Genomic DNA, 20,701 nt, shown 5'->3' on the forward strand with positions numbered 1-20,701 from the left:
TCTGTATAAGAATAACACAAAATCTACAGCATAATACAAAAAGAAAATTAACATGTGTCATGTAAATTAAATTTTCCCACAAAACTGCTCTACTTTTTCACTTATTATCTTCTACCTCATTGCCTATGATTACCTATCTTAGGGCTTGTGATAATTTGTGGGATATCTCTATGTAAAGCTTAGGAATTCTGTTTGATACTTGGAAATCTCTCTATATAGCTGTATCAGGTTGAAAATTCTTTGCTAATCTAAAATCCACAAGAGGTGATTTTTGCTCCTGGCACATGATCAATAAAGAATTGTTAAACCTTGATAACATCCTACTCAAGTACAGTCCCTTGGAGCATGACAATGCTACCAGGTAGGCAAACCTGGTTTTATAGATGAGGTGAGGCAGGAATAAGTGGGTGATAAATCATCTGTTCTACACAAATTTAATCACCTGTCAAGGGAGCTACCTGACTAACGAAGGTAAGGTGGCTTCTTGATTGGTGTTGTTAAAGTATGTCTTGTACTAAGTATTGGAAGGGGGATGGTGGACTTATGGGACTTCTACCTATATTTGGAGTGGAAAAGGAAGGAAGAGAAATGCAAAGTGGTTCCTGCCTTTAACGGCTGCTCTGAAGCCCTTGAAATCGAAGTGGGTTTTTTATCCCTTCTGTGAAGAAACTCCAAGTCTGGAGTTTATTTAAACCGCCAGTTTAAATAAATGAAGAAATCGCCACTGCCCTCAGAAGAGAGGGCAGCAAAGCTCTGCACCGGAGGACTGGGGAAGGAGCTGCTGTTGCTGCTTTAGGAGACCAAAGGAAGCTCACACGGACACCAGTGGTGTGTTGCATGGAAAAACCTGGTTCCAGCAACTGGCGAGTGGCCGACCGTTGCTTTCACCAAGGCTGAGGGAGGGGTGTTGGACACCCTTGTGCAAATGAGCCTAGTCCTGCTAATGTAATCACTGCCCCACGGATTCTCGGGGCCTTTCTGCCGCCCGGGATGCTTGCGCTGCCCGGCTCACCCCTCCGTGCCCGGCAGCTCGGGGCTCCGGGGCCCCACTCCGCGGCCAAGGCACCTGGCGGGCCGCTACCAGCCAGAAGACAAGCGAGGGCTGCACCTCCCGTTTCCCGCGGAGCTGGAGAATGCTCCCGCATCGAGCTGAGCAGGGACTGCAACCCGCTTCGTGGCGCGGAGCCTTCGCAACTTCCCGCGGTCACTCCGCTCTTCCCCGCCCGGCTCCCGGCAGGTCCCGCCGGCTGGGAGCGGCGGTGCCGCCCGATCACCTGCCCAGGGGAGTCCCCTCGCCCTCCCTCAGACCGGACAGCGCTCGGGCACCCGCGGCGAGCCGGGCGCTCGGAGTAGGATGCCTCCCTTCCTCTCCGTCCCTCCGCGCTGGCGGAGCCCTGCGCCGGGGGCTGAACTCCGGAGAGGGGACCGTCCCGTGCGCCCTGACTCTCCCGAGCCCCAGCGCCCCTCCGCCCGCCTCCTCCCCCGGTCACTGGGGCTGATGAATTAATCATGAGGTGGCTGCTGTTAATGCATTTATGTGGAGCGGGCTGTGCCAGCGGCTCGAGGCGCGGCGGGCTGAGGGAGCGCGGGGAGCGCCGGCCCCTCCGCTCCGCCCGGCGCGGAGCCGAGGCCGCGCCCGCACCGCTCTCCATGGCTCCGGAGGAGGTAATGGGAGCCGGGACTCGCTCCCCGTTTTCCCGGCCGTCAGGAAAGGGGCAGGGCTGGCGGGGTGCGGAGGGGGCACGACGGTACTGGCAGGGCAGCTCCAACTTGCCGGCAGGGGGGAGAGAAATGCTCGTGTTGCCGGGGAGGGGTGTGGGGGGTGTGTTCGCTTCGCGTCCCCGCGGTTCCCCCCAGATCCTGCCCGCGGTTTAAAAATCGCTCTCTTGGCATAAGCGCGCGGGAGCCAGGCTCACTTTATCGCCGCTGACGCTGTCAAAATCGCTGTGGCTCCAACAGTAACAACAGCGAGCCCCCTCCCTCTCTCTCTCCCTCCGCCGGGTCACCCACTCCTCGTGAGAAACCAAACGCTGATATTCCTTTGGCTTCATCTTCCCGGCTTACGCGAGAGTGCGGAAGACTTGCTAATTAATTTACATACGAGGGAATGATGTCTGAAGGAAGGAAAAAATACCCCGTTGCACCTGCTCCGCCGAGACTTGTCATCTGAATCTGGAGGAGAGCTATAAATCATGTAAAGTGTTCGCGGTGGAGTCGGCTTCTTCTGAGAGCTGTAGGATTATGTATCCAAATGCTGAATTTATATTTCCCACTAGGAAAAGACTGAAACTCAGGTCAGATATAAACTACATCATTTCATTTGAAACAAATCTGTAGTTATTTGATGTAATTCTAGAGGGCATTTTTCTTCTCTCTTGATTAAATAAAAAGTACTATTAGAGCATGTAGTAATGATTTACACATTATAGTCTGAAATCTCTTGCAGAGTTGGAAGCGGTTGAGTGTAAGGATGGTGCTTTAGAATCACATATGTCCTCTTATTTTTGCTTCACATGGAAAGACTGAGAATAACCAGGCTGTTAAATTTTACCTTCAGTTTTTAATGTGTACAAGACCATATTTTGAGATACAGAATGGAGAAAACTTGGATGAGGGAGACCACAACTTCCATTGAAAAGGCTGACTTTCTCAACTACAGCAACTAAAATCTGTGTCGTGTCTGCTTTGATGATTTCATCCTTTGAAAAAAAGCTTTAAAACTGTGATAAGCTACTTCCAAGAATTTCAGTTACTGCCTCTAAGGCAATACTGTAATAGTTCTTGACACTTGCCTGCTAAATGAGCTGAATTGGGGAGACCTACTGTTCAGTCAGATGTTTATGTTATTCCTGTGCCAGGTATTTCTTCATAAAATACAAAATGAGGGTTTTAGCCTGATAAGATTATGATTTTATATTGTAGAAATTATTCATACTTTAATTTTGTGACATCAGTGGATTTTCATATATTTGACTAGTTTTGTTGCTGACTAAACTAGACTAAGATTTTTTATTTCAGATGGAACTGATTTAGATTGGGGTTAATTCTTTAGTAGCCTAAAATATTTTTAGTAATATTGTAAATGGCAAGTATTATGAAGTTCTTTTGTTCCAATTATGTAAAAACCTGGCTTTTTGATTAAAAAGGTGTTGTGTATTATAGATGGATCCTGTACATTGCATCAGCATGAGGGAATTAAGGAGTTTGTGTTCTTGGACAACACATGTCATTTGCAAGTTTCATAAGTTGTGAGCTTATTGTAAAAGTGTGTGTGGCAAAAGACTGTGCTTGTATAAGAAACTAATAATAACACAGGAATCTGTGAGGTAAGCAAGAACTAGAGCTAGGCTAACCACTCAATATGCTTACTTTGAAAACAAGCCTGTATGCAGTAGTTTTCATATCACTGTTCTACAGCAACAAAATAACAGTGCCAAAAATAAGCATAGGCCAGAAATAAAAGGACAAAAAATTACAAGAAGACTAGTCACAAGGAAAAAACCCCCATTTTTGAATGGAGTCTTTCTGTCAAATCCAAGACTGCATGTTGTTAAACTAAGTCATGCTCATACATACAGCAGTTTATGACATTTAAGGTGGGAGCCTTCGTCTAGTCTATAATCAAGCAATTAAAAGAGATTCTGTTGTTTAGGATTTGGTTTGTCACAGAATAAAAGATGGTAGAGGTCAAATGACAGTCAATAAAAGTAGAGTTCATTTTTGAACTTGGAACAGGAGAACAATTTGTTTTCTTCTCTGATTCTTCTGTCTCTAACTGGAAATGCTGTCATGAACACCAGCCCACAAAGTGGCCAAAATTTACTAAGTGATGAACATTTATTGTTCTGAGGAGGTGCTCTAATAAAAACTACTTTTTTGGTGTAACTGACATTGTTCTGGCCAGTGCTTTGGCCATGTAGGTCATAAGTGAATAACATGGAGGTTCTGATTTGGGATTTGAACAATATATGTCACTGCATAAGTTTCAGTCCAGTAGACATTTTTATGTTTGGTCACCAAAGTGTTGCATCAAGTTATATTGGAAAAGCATTTGCTTCTTTTGTAATCTAAAATGAAAAAATGATTTGTCAGCCAGAAGGAGGCAGGGAAATGTGTTTACACTTACTAGACTTTATTGTGTGCACAATAACGACTTCTGTTTGATACAAGGGATTGTGGGCTTGGTGACTTCAGTGAATGACAAACCCACCCACATTTTCAACATTTGCAACATATTGAGCATGCTTTTTGTGTAACCATAGTGTTGCTTGTTTATTGATGAACAAATCTTTGAAAGGAGTTGAATGAAGAAGAGTCAGATGTCTGCATGATGTTCACTTATTGCTATACAAATAACTACATGACAACTGGCCAGTATTTGTAGGCATGTGAATATGCCCTCTCTATTTTGTGCAGTTATTTTTGATTTACACACTGTCATATGAAACTTGTAAATGGGTTGTTCAGTGGTTAACATAGAGTACTATGTTATGGTAGATGCAGACAGCTGTATGTCCTAACAGACAGGTTAAGTTACGAGATTTCGCATAGTGACAGCATTTGAGGTGTATATGCATGGAGTACAATCAAATGCCTTCATTGACTGTTTACATAGTAAGCAGGAATCCATTAAACTTCCAAGGAGGACAAATATTTAATGAAGAACTGAAGAGGCAATATCATTTCAGTATGTTTGCAATGCACTGCTCTGTTTAGCTGGTGATTAAATCTTTTGATCGCAAGGAGAGCTTCTAGTCATCTGTTTTGATGCAATATTCTATGAAACTATTTAAGCTAGAGGGGTAGGGGTTTAAGTCTTAAGACTGTTTTCTCCTAGAGATAAAAAATTGCATGTAGTTCTCTCATAGCCCTAGTTGAACTTCAGTGGGAATAGTGGCAACAAAAAGACTGGTAAAGAAGGGAGCAAAATAGGGAACAGTTAATCACCACAGTAACTCAGGACTGAAGAAGAGACCTCTCTGAGTTAGGCAACAATCTTATCTAATCCGAGTCATAAAGTCATCACAGTCTACCTTTAAGCTAGTTAAGCACATTACCCTGTTGTTCTTTCTGGAAAGATGATTAAAAACCTCTTTCCTAATGCTTAGAGCTTTCTTTGAACTTTCAGCCTAAATATATTTTTTGATTCCTAATTTTTAATCTCTCAATATTGTTATTTAAAACCAACTCCTTCCTTGGGGTGTAGCCCTCAATAAATTATAGCCATCGATCGTGTGTCTTCCTCAGCTTTTATGTGCTAGGATCAAACAAGCAGAGCAAGCACCTTACAGTCTCTCTAGCGAAACAGAATAAATAGGAAGATACAAAGCCTAGTAATTTAATTCTCCTGAATTCTGAACTTCGTACCTGAAGTGTTTTCTTAAAGTCTTGAATAAGAGTGCTAATGCTCCACTTGGTCTTCTCAAAATATTGTGTCAGATATTGGTGAAGATCAAGTTTGTTTTACAGGTATGCCAGGTTGACTTAACCCTATTGTCATAAACTAGACAATCTTTTAATTAAATAAACTAGATTAATCTTTTTGTGTTGCTCTGAAATGATCAGAGACCATCACAGAAATAATCACAGATATTCTGCTATTTGCAATCATGTGCTTTGAAGAGTTGCTAAAGGTTTTACCATTTCTAATACTACAAATGGTCATCCAATTTCTTCTGCAAGTTGGAGAGAACCTCCTCTGCACCAAGGGGGCTTCCTGTAACCAGTTTTAATCAAAACACCTCTGCTTTTTGCCACATTCACAGACGAAATAAGATGAGTCTGAAGAATGATTTTAAATAAATCCATTTAATATGTTACCATTAGTCACTTTTACATTGACTTTATCTTTGTATTACGCCTGCCTATCTTTTCCAACTCAGTAAATCATTGCTGGGTGACACCATATCAAATTCTTTACTGGAATATGGAGAGGTTGGATTCTGGATTTCCTTTCCCATAATATTTGTTTTTCAAAGTTAATTTATTTTTTCCAGACTGTGGCTTTTCAAAGTTCCTTCTTTTTGCTGTTGTCTAAAATTTCCTGTTAATGCTGTACATCTGTTTAACTTGGAAAGGCAGAGCAAATCCTTTTCAACTTATGCTACAAAAGGTGCAGATATAGTTATTAAGTAAAATGTTACACATTACCTGCAGAACAACAGAGAAGATGATTTAATATCTTTTTCCTACCATGATTCTTCAGAGTGCTAGCCAACCATTTTGTGTCACTCAAGTCTGCAAGTGAAGTCTTGCATTTTGTCATCCTAAAAACTGTTTAAAGAGGGAAAAAAGGGTCAAATTAAAATTTTTATAACCTGCAAATGGTAGACCTTTTTTTGTTTCAGGAATTGACAATGGAAAAATGTGTTCTAAGATTGTCTTTGTTTGCAAGAGGATCTTAGTGGATATCTGAAAAAAAATTGAAGCAAGATAATAGGGAGTTTGTGTTGAAAAACAACAAAAGATCAGTTAGTAGAGATACTGGGTTTTAGACGTGGATGAATAAGATAATCCAAATTCAAGCATAAAATTTTAGTTTCTGGATGGAGATAAACTGGGCTATTTCTGTCCTTGTCATAATTTAGCATTTATATAGTATTTACTACGTAAAAATCTCTTCATAAGTATCAATAATCTTCATTAGACCCTCTGAAGTAGATAGGTGTTCTTCTGCCAATTAATGGTATAGGGCCAATATATTTTAGATGTATAAATCTGCAAAAAGTTTAAATATTGGTATGAATTTGTTTTCTGAAACACATGAAGGGTAGATTGTATCCCCCAGTATTCAGAATCTGCTCTTATAAGGTATGCTTTCATTTTTTAAGGAACAAAGATACAGAGTTTCATTCTGAACACTTGAATAACATCATGTCTCTTTGATAATGGAGTTTAGTCAGATGTAGTTTTTCCTGGATAAAAGTGTTGGATACTATAAAGGACAGTTTTTTAAAGGTTTACACAGAAGAGATCTTTAGTTTACAAAGATTTTGTCAGATTTAGCTTCCACTTTTTGTGGAAAGGTAGTTACACATGGAAAGAGTGAGCTTGTCTTTTCTGTCTCCACCCTCCCTGGTTGACAGACTTTCCCTCCAGCAATCAGTTGACAGCAATCAGTTTGAGGATTATTTCTGGAAGGAAAAAGTTTACAGCTTTACTTCAAGAGTAAGATTAAAAATAAAGCAGCTGTCATCTATTTCCTTGGCTTAACTAGTTAAAATCATAGCCACAAAAATGCCATATTATTCAGCTAAGCTCTTCTGTGCATTTTGTACGGTAAGTAGACCATATTAAAAGAAAGGGGCTAAAGCCTTGCAAACAATATCTTGTAAAACAAAATTTGCAAAAATTAAATTTTGACTGGAACTTCATTATTTGCTATTTATTGTTTCTAGATAAACTAAATTTTTACAGGAAGATTTACAAAGATATTGTATTTAAATACTTTATTTTATGACCTTGTCATATATGAAGGACATGTAGGTAATTCTCAGGATAAAAGAAGTTCATATCTTAGCCAGATTCTTGACCATCTTCCAGACTTGCCTCACATTAATTCCCACATCACCACGTTTTCCATTGTACCATTTAGAAAGGAAAACACTGTCAGGTATAAGATGGAAAATAATTTGCAACTTCCAGCTTTGTGCTTTCTAATGATAGATTCCTGAGATGCAACATGCGAATAAACATTTAAGATTTTTTTTCCCAGTGGGAACCAGCCTGACATCTTTTAGACCTAATCCCTAAACATTAGGTCTTTTCCACCTCAGAAAGATATGACTTTGGCTCTTTTGTACCACATGCTAACTATTGTTTATTCTGTAAATAAATAGTTCAGTTTAGTTAGATGGTGTTTTGTTGTTGTTTTTTTTTTTTAAATCCATATATTTGATTTACATAATTTAATTTCATGGGTTTGATTTTGTTCTATACTATCAAATCTGGAGTTATCTAGTAGTTTTGGTAACTGTGCAACACTGATTTTCTGACTGTGATATTCTTCCCTCCCTTCCCATAGCAGAGTAATGAAATTATCCATAGACTTCTTCGTGCTTTTGGGGTTTTCTAAATTCAAAATCTGACATGTGCACTGGAGAATGAAGAAGAACAAAGGGCTTGTTATTTTCATACTCTACTGCATTCTTATGTTAGCTCCAAGTTTCTGGATCCTAAAGTGAGATCCATGCCTTTACACTGCACACAGTCCTGAGAGGTTAGGCCTCTAGCAAGTTAGAGAGTTGAATGTTTTTGTTGTTTTCATTCTTTTTTTAGTCTCCCTTCTGCAAAATTTGGGAAGTTTAAGACAGTTATTTAAATGTTTGATGATTGAGTTCTTATGCTTGTACTTTATCTCCTGTATCCTGAGAACATAAATAGGGCTGGTGATAGAAAAGCAAAGTTTCAAAACTAAATTTATTTTGAAAAGAGAACTGTTATGATAATTATGCATAGAGTTTTAAAAAATAAAAATACTATAAATGTTCACTAAGTACTCATTACTCAAAGTTAGATAGTCTGGCATTCCGAAAATGGCATTGTATCTCTCTCTTCTTTTGAATCTTTGTGTGGTCACAGGCACAGAACATTGTGCTGTAATACTTCAAGGAGCTGTTCTACTTTGCATCTATAGTGAAGCAGTTTCTTTTAATCAAATGGAAGCCAATAGAAATACACAAGCATCGAACACAGCTCTATATTGCCCACTGGGAAATATTTAAATTTGTGCTAGCTTGCACTAGAAGGAAATGCTGTTAAAGCATTTGTTTTGTTTTGTTTCTGTAAAAACTCTAATATTCAGTGTATAAAATTTCCATCAAAAAAAAAAGTCAAATAATATTGTATGCACCCATTAAGGAAATTAACTGCTCAGCCAATTGTGAAATAGTACTATATTCATTTTAACATGTTTATTCCTGTACTTTACACCATAAATGAAACACAGGCAACTCTGCTGTTTCTAATTTATTTTTTTGTGATCCCAGATTACTCTCATTTATTAAATAAAAACAATCATATATATACATATATGTGAGGAAGGAAATAATAGTCTAGGTTTTAAGTTGTAAGTATTTGTTTTGATGAAGATGATATTGCTTTTAGCTATAAATGATTCCTTCCTAAAAGGGTTCAGAACAGGAAGAATGCTAAGATTACAGAATAATTTTTAAAAATTATGAAACCAACAATATCAGTTTTCTCTGCATATGGTTTATTATATGTGCATTAGTATTTCGACACAGTCTCTACCTGTGCAGTCATGTGCTGTTGATCCTGGTCCCACAAAATGTGTTAGTTGTGCATAGCTATTAATAGCAACAGATACTTTATAATTTTTCATTTGTAGATTTTAATGAGGATAATAAGATTATAATTACATTTATTTTTACAGTCTTATTATAATCTTATTTTTTAAAAAGATGAAGTAACCAAAGTGTACATTGTGAGTTGTTATACAGGAAGCTTTGGGTAAGACTCAGAATTAGGTTTTGGGTTTGTAGCTACTGATGTTCGATATGAATAATGTGCCTCATGTACAGTGGTTTAAATTTGTTGCAGTGTGTAATTGAGGTGAGTTTGTTCTTAAGCAGAACTTACCATGCTGATAGCAGGAAATCTGTGTAACTAGGTGAGTTTGTTTCAGCTAACTTAATGGAAAATCTGTTGTTGTTTTTTTTTTTAACAAAGAGCTTGGGGAAAACTTCTTTCCCCTTCTACAAATTATCTAAGAAATTTTACTTCCTAAATGGACTAACGTATTGTAATACTGGAGCTTCAGATCTCCTCAGTGTTCTTAGTATCCAAGTATGAAATAATTTCATCTTGACCTTTTAATGTCTAATTTACTCAAATTGTATTGCTGAGTAAATACCTACTTATTTTGAATAAAAAAATTCGGATTTAATGTGGGATGGCTCTGAAAAGTGAATATTACCAATAGGTGGTATTTGGTTTCTGATATTGAAATATAAGCTTCCAAGTTCGCAAATTATGCTAAATTTGGAGAAACAGTAGGGTCACATTTTGTACAGAAGAACCTAGACTAGTTAGGTATTCAGGCTAATAACTGTCAGATGTAGTTAAATGCAGGTATGTAATATTACTCTGAGGCAAGGGGATCTACTTTATGTATGAAAGTGTGTTAATTGCAGAGGGATAGAAGGACCTGTTAGAAGAATACCTTATGTATAAAGCAGTTTCAGTACAGCAGTACTGCAGCTGGGGAAAAAGAAAAGGGAGAGTTGTATATACAAATATGCTGAAGTCGTAGAAGTTTGTAAACTCGTATGTACATGGGAGCATTCAAAGTTAAACTGAACTTAAAATTTTTATTTAAATCATATTAATTCAATACATATATAATATTTCTCTCTTGTCTCCATTCAGTGTGTTTCACTGAATGGCCATTTTATTTCTTAAGAAATATGTGTACACATGGATCAATACGTTAGATTTAATTTGGCTTAATATTCTAGAGTTCTCTTATATTGATGAGACCTCAGATCCTTTCTGGCAAAGTAAAGTGTACTATGCATGTTTGTCTCAGAGTAGTTACTTTGTGACCTCAAGTCATAGATTCATGTTATCTCCTAGTGAAAATGCAGTCAAGTTAAAAAAAATGGTGTACATTCTTGCCAAATAGCAGATTAAATCTGCTGCATGTGAAACTGTTATTTTGGAGAGGATAGTAGAGAGTAAATAGAATATAATAAAAAAATTCTTGTACTGTTCTTTCTGGGCAGAACAAAGATATGAAACACATCAAACAACAGGGTGGAAACATAGATGTTCCTGTTTTAATGCAGTCCAGGTAAGAGGAATGTCTGAGATTAATCTAGTGGTAAATTAGGTTCTATCCTACTCTCATACTCTGTGCTCATTGGACTTGTTATTGTGTGGTAATCCAATTTCTCCGTATGACACCAGTGTAAAAGAAGACTGTCTTTGCCTGCAGAGCGCATTTGCCATCCTTTTTCCTTCATACCTCCTTTACAGACCAGAAAGTGATTGTACATGGCATTTCTAAGTGTGGCCTTCTTTGCCCTTCATTGGATTCTGCATTTGGCACTGAAAACTGAAGAACTGAGAGTCTGTTTTGATCTACTGGGCTTGACTTTATTGGTGGATCAATAAATGGGGCTCAGATTTGATGTCAGTGAAAAAACTGAGCTTTCTGCTGTGAATAATCAGCAGTTGGCCAGCAGATGCGTGTGGAAGGGCTCAACTGTAAAGCCTTGTTGGGAAAAGCTAGTGTTTTATCATCCATATAATTGGTGTCTGAAATCCATCTGCAACTGTGTGTCAACAGATAGCTCTGGTTAGAAATTAACAGTCTCTAGCAGTGATAGCCAATTCCTGGAGAAAACTGGATGCTGTAAGAATGTGATAATGCTATAGTGCTGATGTTGAATGAGCATTAGAAGTCTGAGAGAAGGACAGAGCTTTAAGGCAAGGTTTTCATCCCAGCATCTTGGCCACATTCTGGTTTGAATAGATGTTGCCTACCTACCCTGACTGTCTTATTTTGAGAATTATGTAAGATGAAGAGAAGAAACTATAAAATGTCCATGGTGCAAAGGAGAAGTTCTATCTCTATCTCTGGTGTTATAAAACACAAGACACACAAAATTAACCTTGTGAAGTTAATCTTGCCTGCTCCCCATACTAAATTATTTAGCATTAGAAACTAGGAGGTCTTCACTGTGGCAAATCTTTTTCCCTGCTCTTCATTTGTGGTCATCTTAAATGAATTCTGTGTTCAGTCATTTCTAAGGCTACTGCAAAGAATTAGCATTTGTTCAGTCTGAAATTCTGACTATTCACTTTTAAAGTCGCCAGTTCACTTTTATCTCTCTCTCTCTTTTTGATTCTTTTCCCTCCTAAACATTGTGAATGTTTTTTTCGTGGAAAACTGTCTGCCTGCCCTAAATATCACCCTGCCATTCTGATTCTTAAATCAAAACCTTTGGTTTTATGTTTTTATGTGTAATCTTGGTGTATATGCCATCTTTCCCCTCTATTTGTCAAAAAGATTAATGTGAGAGTAGAGTATTAGCATAGCACAGCACAGGATTCTATTAGCTAGTTCTTGTCTCTCTAGAAAGGACCTCTATTCCTTTATTGTATGTTGTGTTTGAATTTGTTGACAGTGAGAGTAGGATCCCACTGAAGGATAAATTTATCTCTTTGGAAGGCTAACAAAGGAACAATTTCATGCAACAGAAGTGTCACAGAAGAGTGGTCATAGTTTTCATTGCTTACACCTTCAGAGTAAAACGTTGAAATGGATCTAGTCATTTAGTGCAATTCTTGGATACTGCAATCACAGTGGTTGAGAGTAGTTGCATAAGTGGAAAGACAGAAAAATAGTCAAAGCACTTTAGTATTTAAAGGTATATAGTGCTTGAATTATTCACTGAAGAAGCATGGGGTCACTACTTTTCACACTTTAGTAGGATGACAGAATAATTTAAACTCTTATTTGTAACAATGATAACTGAAGCTGATGAGCCACTGCCTTTCATTTAAGAAGCACCAGAACAAAGGTATGTCACTCAGTAAAATGACAGAACATGTAGCTGAGGGATTTTGCTGAATAGTTCTTAGGAGAAATGAGAAAATGACACGAAATTGAAAAATGAACCAAATGCTCATGGCCTTGTGTAAATGACTACTTGAAGTGTGAATTTAAACACTGCTTTGTGAGAGCTTTTAGATGGAATGGTAGATGAAGGTGAGTAGTAAGGAACAGAAAACAGTTGCTTGCTTGTGATTTGTTGTGCTAAGAAGAGTGGAACTTTAACTCTGTAAATAAGCAAGATTGCATCAGACACCAAGTTCCATCATCTGTTTCTTTTCTCAATTAGAAGCCTTGAGAACACTATAATTTTTTGTAGCTGTCTAGGTCAGCCATAGTTGAGCTGCTTCCACCTTTAGCAAGTACCAACTCTTCTCATGCTAAAATAATTAAGACAAGAATGGAAAAAACAAGTTCATCATGCTTTTAATCATTCCATCTCTGATCTGAGTAATTGTCTCAAGGGATCTCTACAGAACTTCAGTTTTCTGACTTGTTTTTTTAGAGCATCAGGAGCACTCTAGTCTCTTAGGGAAGCAGTTATTAGGGAAGCATGGTGCACTCTAACTCACTTTTGAAAGACTTGCACCTGCTTCCACTGAAATGTCTGAGAAGCCAGTTGAGGCATTGGATGAGGAGAGGGCTGAGCACGCTTCCTGCATCTGACTTGTTACACAACTGTTGAGTAACAAGAACTATAACTGTCAAAAACAAACTTAGTCATGTTGAAACTGGAAAGAGACTAATTCTTCCAGAATGGAGTGTTGATTTTTTATGTTGTGGATAATACAGTTTTTTATCTGGTCTTGTTTAAAAGTATGAAGATCTGTAACCTCCAGCATATGTAATGTACAAGATAATATGCATCTACTAGAAGTGTTGTTTCCAGCACCATTTTGATTCTTAAGTACCTAAAATTTATTACAGAATTAGCATTTAACATCTATTTCTCTTACCTACCTTTACTTTAAGACCTTTTTTCCTATACCCATACAGGAGTGTGTTATTTGTGGTCATATTGTGTATATTTCCGAACACAAGATATTGGATGTTTTAGTTGGATTTTTCTTGGTTTAACAGTGGTAGAGCTAGCTCAGACCTTAATCTGTTCCTTTAAGATGAATTGTGAATACTTCTGTCATAGATTATAGGCTCATACAATAATTCAGGTTGGAAGGTATCTCAGGAGGTGTCTTGGTTCAGCCCTCTGCTCAAATGAGGGTCAGTGTTGAAGTCAGGCCAGGTTACTCACAGTTTTCCTGGACTGTCTTGAAAACGTCTGAGGACAGAGATAGAGGCAGATTGGGGCAACCTATTCCAGTTCCTGACTGTCCTCATAGTAAAAAGGCTTTTATTTATAGGCAATCAGGCTATAAAATGATTTGTCTTACATCTTTTGTGTTGTGTCCTCCCACCACACAATGCTCTGAAGATCCTGACTCTGCTGTTGTGGTGCCCTCCTTTGTTGTTAATAGCAGTATTATAGATGTTAAAGTACTCTGTCTCACTTAGAAGACTGGCTTCCTTTTTCGTGGCTCTGATACCAAAAAGGTATTGGAGGAAATTCATCCTATGTGTCTGATCTTCTCTGTCATAGTTGTGAGTGCTTAAACAGAAGGCCCAGGAAGACCTTATCAATGGTTATAAATATCTAATTGGAGAGTGCAAAGAAGATGAACCCCTACCCTTCTCAGTGGTGCCCAGTGGCAGAATAAGAGATAATGAGCATAAACTGAAATACATGAATTCCATCTGAACATAAGGAAAAGTATTTTACTGTAAGAGAGATCTGGAGTGAAAGTGTTTAGATTTGGGTTTGGGTTTTTTATTATTATTTCGGAATAATAAAAATAATCTCACATAGATAAGTAAGTTTTACATGATGATCAAGAGATGAGATGAGATGCAAGTTAAAGGAAGCCAAATGAACAATAGCCAAAATACTGTTGGAAGAAATAAATTGTTTTAATGGTATGTTCTTAATTAACTGCCTTTTATTCAGAAGCATATATCTGTTGAGATGAGAATAAAATATCTTGAAGTTCTTGTTTCCATCCGTAAAGGCATTGGGTCTAATTATTTCTGTAACGTTAAGCATTTCAGTGAAAGTTGTGAGTTATGTCTCCAATCAGTTCCTATTGTTCCGACAGGAAAAAAAGGCAAAGGATTCTTAGTCATTGTAGAATACAAAATTATTCTTTTTTTATTATCTCAGATTTTATAAAGCAGTAAGGTTAGTAGAAATTTTTTCTGCTAGGTGCACAAACCAAAACAGATTTTTTTTTTTTTATGTAAGATATTTTCAATTTCACTGAATTAAATTTTCCACAGGATAAACTCAAAACTTATAGAACCATTTATGGCTTGTAACTGAAGAATTACAGATTATTAACTAAATTGAAAAATAGTGTATATTGAGTGCTTGCTAAACCTTTCTAAGTTGGTATTTAAGTCCTTCATTTGCAGGTAAGTGTGTATCTTGAAGTATCAACATTCTCTGTTTATTTGGGAAAGTAAACCTGGGGAGTTGTATCTCAGGCTAGGATGATTTGGAGCTGATGGTGCCAGGGGCCATATTTAGGTAATGCTGATCCTTTGGAATTCAGAATGTTGAAGCTAACTAGTCAGACATCATGTGATTACACAAACATCTCTCTTCATGCCCTATAATTTTGGCACCTAATAAAGTTAAAATTAGGATTCTAGACTCTCCAAAGTGGTGGATTCAGAGACTGATTCAGCTATCTAAGATAGGAACACAGTCTGCACTGATTGCATAAAGGATCCTCATTTCATGTAAACTTAAATATCTAAAGAAAAACTCTTCAATTAAATTAAGTATTTATGGAAAAGGGAACATTCATTCTAGCCCCATCTTTACCTGTCTCCTCCCTCACATAACTTGAGAAGGAAAATAGTTTTCAGTAAATTGTGATTCAGGTTTTGGAGTTTGGTTGGGGTTTTTTAAACATTTTTTTAAAACATTTTTTCCTCACAGGTCAGCTGTTCTTTCCTCTTGTCCTAGTGGATAGAACTTTAGAGTATAAGAGTGAAAACTATTTCATTGAAAATTGATCCCTGTTCCACCCAAAGAGGTGATCTTACCTATTGTAATCTAAGAAATCTAAAAGGAGAGAATCTCTGTGATTACTTTTTTTTTTCTTTTTTTTTTTTTTTTAGCCTGCCTCTGTTCCATGGTATTGTCTGGTTAATTGAAATATAGAGGAAATATGTTGCATGTCACTAGTGATTTCATCCTAAGGCAAAACTCTGTTTAAGAAATATTCCTTGAGACCAGCTTTCCTCTGCCTGGAGATCACTTCCTCACCTGTGAAGCAATCCTGGGGAAACCAAGTAACTCAGAAAAAGTACATAGACAGTAGAGAGAAAACCATCCACTGTGGTATCCTATCACAGCATGTCTGCCATGTAAGTCTTCGCACAAAGATTGTCAGGCTTCTATTTTTAGATTAGGAAATATATCTCCAGGAGATTGGATGGCAGGGTTTTATGAGGACTTTATTTTGGGAATAGTGAAAACGAGAGGCAAAAATTTTCTTTCAAAAGCTAAACTTCTAGTCCTTGATTACTTGACTACCAAAGTGACAGTTAATCCACCAGTACCATTTAGAATTATATCTCTCTTCTGGTTTTCTCCTTGGGTAATAAAACCCTATGGATTTAGTACACTTGACATGTATGCTTCCCCTGCCAAGATAGTGATAATAGAATGGGTTGGGTTGGATGGGACCTTATCCCTGCTGCAGGCAGACACCTTCCGCTAGACCAGATTGTCCAGCCTGGTCTTGAACACTGCTAGGAATGGGGCATTCACAGCTTCTCTGGGCAACCTGTTCCAGTGCCTCACCACCCTCATAGTGAAGAATTTCTTCCAAATATCTAATGTAAATCTACCCTCTGTCAGTTAAAGGATGTTCTCCATTGTGCTATCACTACACACCCTTGTAAAAAGTCCCTCTTCACCTCTCTCACGTTTGGGTACTGCAAGGCCACTACAAGGTCTCCCCACAGTCTTCTCTCTCAGCCTCTTTTCACAGGAGAGGTGCTCCAGGCCTCTGAGTGTCATTGAGGCTCTCTGGACTCGCTCCAGCAGGTCCACATGCTTCTTACGCTGGGGGCCCCGGAGCTGGTTGCAGCACTCCAGGTGGGGTCCCACAGGAGCAGAGTAGAGGGGGAGGAACCCCTTCCTCAACCTTTTTAGTCACGATTCTTTTGATGCAGCCCAGAATACGGTTGGCTTCCTGGGCTGTGGGTGCGCGTTATCAGGTTGAGCTTCTTGTTTATGTTAAGACAGCACAATGGGAGTAGACTTTTGCCAATCTATCTTTTACATAGATTCAAGACCCCCCCAGTAGTCATAGCATATGTTATGGTTTTTTGGTGTGGGGTACATGTTTTGTTTAGCACTCAGCGATATGTGGAGGGACTTCACATGGTCTTGACTGAGAGTGACATGTTTCTAAATGAATTTTTCTTGCGATTGTGTGCTGAGTTAAGCCAATTGCTTAGATAAATTTTCACTATAAAAATATTCTTTAGTTTTATTGGAACTTCTGAAAATGAGGTATAACATGTTTCAATAGCCTAGATTATATTTCAGGTATGAAACTCATGGTTAGAAGGGTCTAACTTCAGGGATTTAGACACTTAAAGAGGTATCAGAATCTGTATCTGTAGTGGAGTGATTTGATAAAAGTGATTTTTCAAAAAACCAAAAGTATAAAAAATCCTTGAATAAGAACAAATCCTGCTCAGAGGCATTTCTGGTACTATCAAGTTTCCTCTTTCAGCCATGAAAGTGATAACCATGCTCTGACATAGAAGGTTGCTTTCAGATTTTGGAAACATTTTTAATTGAAAGTGAATTTTCATTTTTGTTCTATTATTGATCTATGGTAACTCTGTGCTAGGTAAGTTTTTTTCCTGTATTGATAAGATTTGCTAGGAAATTCCTTTGCTGATCATTTCATTTATTAAGTTTTAAAGCTTTGCTATCCTGGGCATTAAATGTAAATCTAATTAAATCTAAATGAAGTTTTATTCAGGCTTCCTGGTTTTGATGCATTTACCAGAAAATTAACTGCAAATGCAAATAAGGTTTTGGGGACAGGTTTACATAGAGATAGGTATACACAGAGATAGATGTTGTAGAGGAAATGTCTTTAACCCAAACTTGGATTTCTGCATTTCTAAAATATTTTTTTGATATGTGATTATTATAATTTTTTCTTCAAGAAGAGAAGAAAAAGATAGTCTTCACCCCAGAGTCACTGTCGTAGAAGCACCATTCACATCTTTCTTTCAATTTTGTTTTGTAAAAATATTTTTAGAAACTGCCAAAGAAAGAAAAAAAAGAATCATGAGAACTAAAAAATCATTAAATTAGTTTTCCCTGTCTCTTACCATCTGGATTAATTATTACTACATCTACAACTGGTTCTAAAGAATGCTTTAATTCTATCTCATCTGTCACTTTAAAAATAGTGTATTTAAACTCTATCTAGAAGTCATTTTTTTTTTCTTTTTAATAGATTGCCTTCTGTTTCAAATAGATTATAAAAGAAAATGTTTTTTAATGTTTTATATTGACTTGGGCTTAGTTTGCTCCTCCTTTTCCTCAGATTATCTTTTTGGGACACTGGATATAGCTTCAGACAACACCCTTTTGCCCTTTGCATATTGGTACCAGAGCAATGAAATTGAAAATGCATTTCTGAAAATGAAGATCGGGAAGAACAGTGTAGGGCACAGATGTTAAGTACTACAGTACTACAGAGCACCTGCTACTTGTTGATGTTTATGTGCTTGAGCAGCTGGTGGTGCTTAAAACTGACACAGGGTGCTGAGATTTATCGGATTGATAACCATGAGTCCCACAGACCATGCTGTGGGCTAACAGAGACAGGGAGAAATCTTGTCTGGAATGAAGTGTTGTGGCTGTAATTGTGACAGACAGGGATCCCTGCCAGTTCTACAAGCAAATAAATATATAAACTTCCTGTGATGGACCCTTTTAACACCCTAAATGTAATGTATTTAGGCTCTTTTTCCTTATCTGATGAATATAATTTAAAAAATATGTGATGTTTATGAAATTTTGCTTTTTGTTCTTTAACCTATTCAGAAAAATGAGCTACATTAAAGGTTTTGCAAGCACATCTGATATCCTCAGGTGCTTCACTAAGTGGTCTCTTTTGAAATATAACACATACAGAAAGGTAACAATTTATAACTTCAGGCAAGTAACTAATTTTGAATAGAAACTTTGCTGCTAACCTGATTCAGTATATCAGCGGTGGCAAAGAACAGTGCTTACTGTTTCAATAAACAAGGTAACCCTTACTACACAGTAATCTTTTATTTATATTTATTTATACTCCACTTACCAACTTTCAAATTAAAATATAGTTGATGAAGCTTGAAAAATATATCACTTTCACTACAGACTGAAGTATTTTGAAATGGCTCAATTCAGGGCTAGCTAGAAGGTTACATATGCTTTAGTGGCACATTCTTTGACTGCAATTTCCAAGTTTTCTTTTTCTTAGCTTCCTCCCATCTGTAGTGACCTTTACAAATACTACTGTAGCACAAGAGTACTCTTAAAGTAGCTATTATAGACTCTATAAAGGAGTCAATATCTTTAATTATTAGCATCCTAACTCACACCTTGTTTGTTATATTTGTTATATGTAAATCTTGTTTGTTATTTTGAACCCCTGAAGATGTGGCACAGAATAGATGATATACTATAGTTATTATTATTACTGGAATTATCCATTACTCTGCACATTGCTAGAGTTGTAGAGTATTGTATTTTTAATTAGTCAGATATAAAGGTTTTTCAGCTACTAAGAGAAACTTCTGATGGTTTTACCACTTCTCATAACTTTGATCTCTGATTAAATTAAAATAATACTAACAGTGTTTTTTTGAAATTTTTGTTGCTTTGTAATTGTCCATAAAAGCATCAAAGACTAGAATGAAATTGATATTCTTATAACTTAATTAAAATGTTGTTTTCTGCAGAACACTAAGCATAACTTTCATGATCAGAGTGTGCATACGAAACAACTCATTATTAAACTGCAGGAAAGAATCTGCACACTCAGAGATTCACATGTAGGGTACACTGAGGATAATGCTGGTGCATTTTGCAGCTTGATGTGGGAATACATGGTAACTTCATGTATATTTGCTTAAGTTGCTTTAATTGAGCTCTTACATTAACTCTTAGAGGGCTATATTTTGTATCATGTCTGTAATGCTGTCCGAGAGCTATACAAAAACCACTCTTGAATGACTAAAATTGAGGCATTTTATTTTTTTTTTTAAATCCATTTGATTTTGTGCTCATTATAGGCTTAACGATACTTCTTGTCTTTTACCTAGAAGTTGGTTTTGGTTTTTGGTTAGGGGCTTTTTGGTTTGGGTTTTTTGGTTTTGGGTTTGGGGGTTTTTTGTTGCTCTGGGAAAGTTCCATATGTCATCAAATACAAGAAATGCCATGTCTTTAGGGCAGATAGAGAACATGAGAAGACTTACAACCAACCTGTATTTCATGAATTCTATGATAATGAATAATAATATGATAATAACTTCCAATAAAGACTTTTTCTGTTTAATTATATTGAGTTCCTAAGAATGCCTACAGTGACCCTTTAGCAGTGCCCAAGTAAGTCCACATTGAGTATCTGGCTCTTCTTTATAATTCAAGTGTTTGGCATATTAATTGTAGGATTGAATCTTTTGGGAAATGGATGATGTAAGCTTCTTGAAACTTCCTGTTCTACTTCTTTCAAGGAAAATTCAGAGATAGAGAAGGTGGTGCTTTGATATCTGTTTCTTCTTCCTTTTTTCCTTCTTTTTTTTTTTTAATTATTTCCTGCAACCATCTGTTCTTTTTAGTTTAGTTTTATGCCAGAAACTTCTTGCTCAGGACAAAACTAGCTTCACAGACAACACTGTGTGCTCCTTGCATCATCATAAAAAGGTATTGGATTTTTGCATAGGGATAACATTCCTTTACACAATAGTCTTCAACAGAAAAAGAAAAATTATTGGTGACTTTCTTGTAACCTTTTTTTTTACTGAAGTATT

General features: G+C 37.2%; 1 protein-coding gene across 1 annotated transcript in view; it reads left to right on the top strand.

Annotated features, from left to right (window-relative positions):
• Positions 1-1,723: 1,723 nt before the first annotated feature.
• Positions 1,724-20,701, top strand: part of LOC113949537 (heparan sulfate glucosamine 3-O-sulfotransferase 1-like) — a 45,483-nt gene continuing 26,505 nt past the window's right edge. The window contains exon 1 of the mRNA XM_027648277.1: positions 1,724-2,294. The gene's annotated coding sequence lies outside the window, so the exon portion shown is untranslated. The remainder of the gene's footprint in view (positions 2,295-20,701) is intronic.

The sequence above is a fragment of the Corapipo altera genome, unplaced genomic scaffold (genome assembly GCF_003945725.1).
Source record: "Corapipo altera isolate COAL_440 unplaced genomic scaffold, ASM394572v1 56, whole genome shotgun sequence".
NCBI classification, from domain to species: domain Eukaryota; kingdom Metazoa; phylum Chordata; class Aves; order Passeriformes; family Pipridae; genus Corapipo; species Corapipo altera.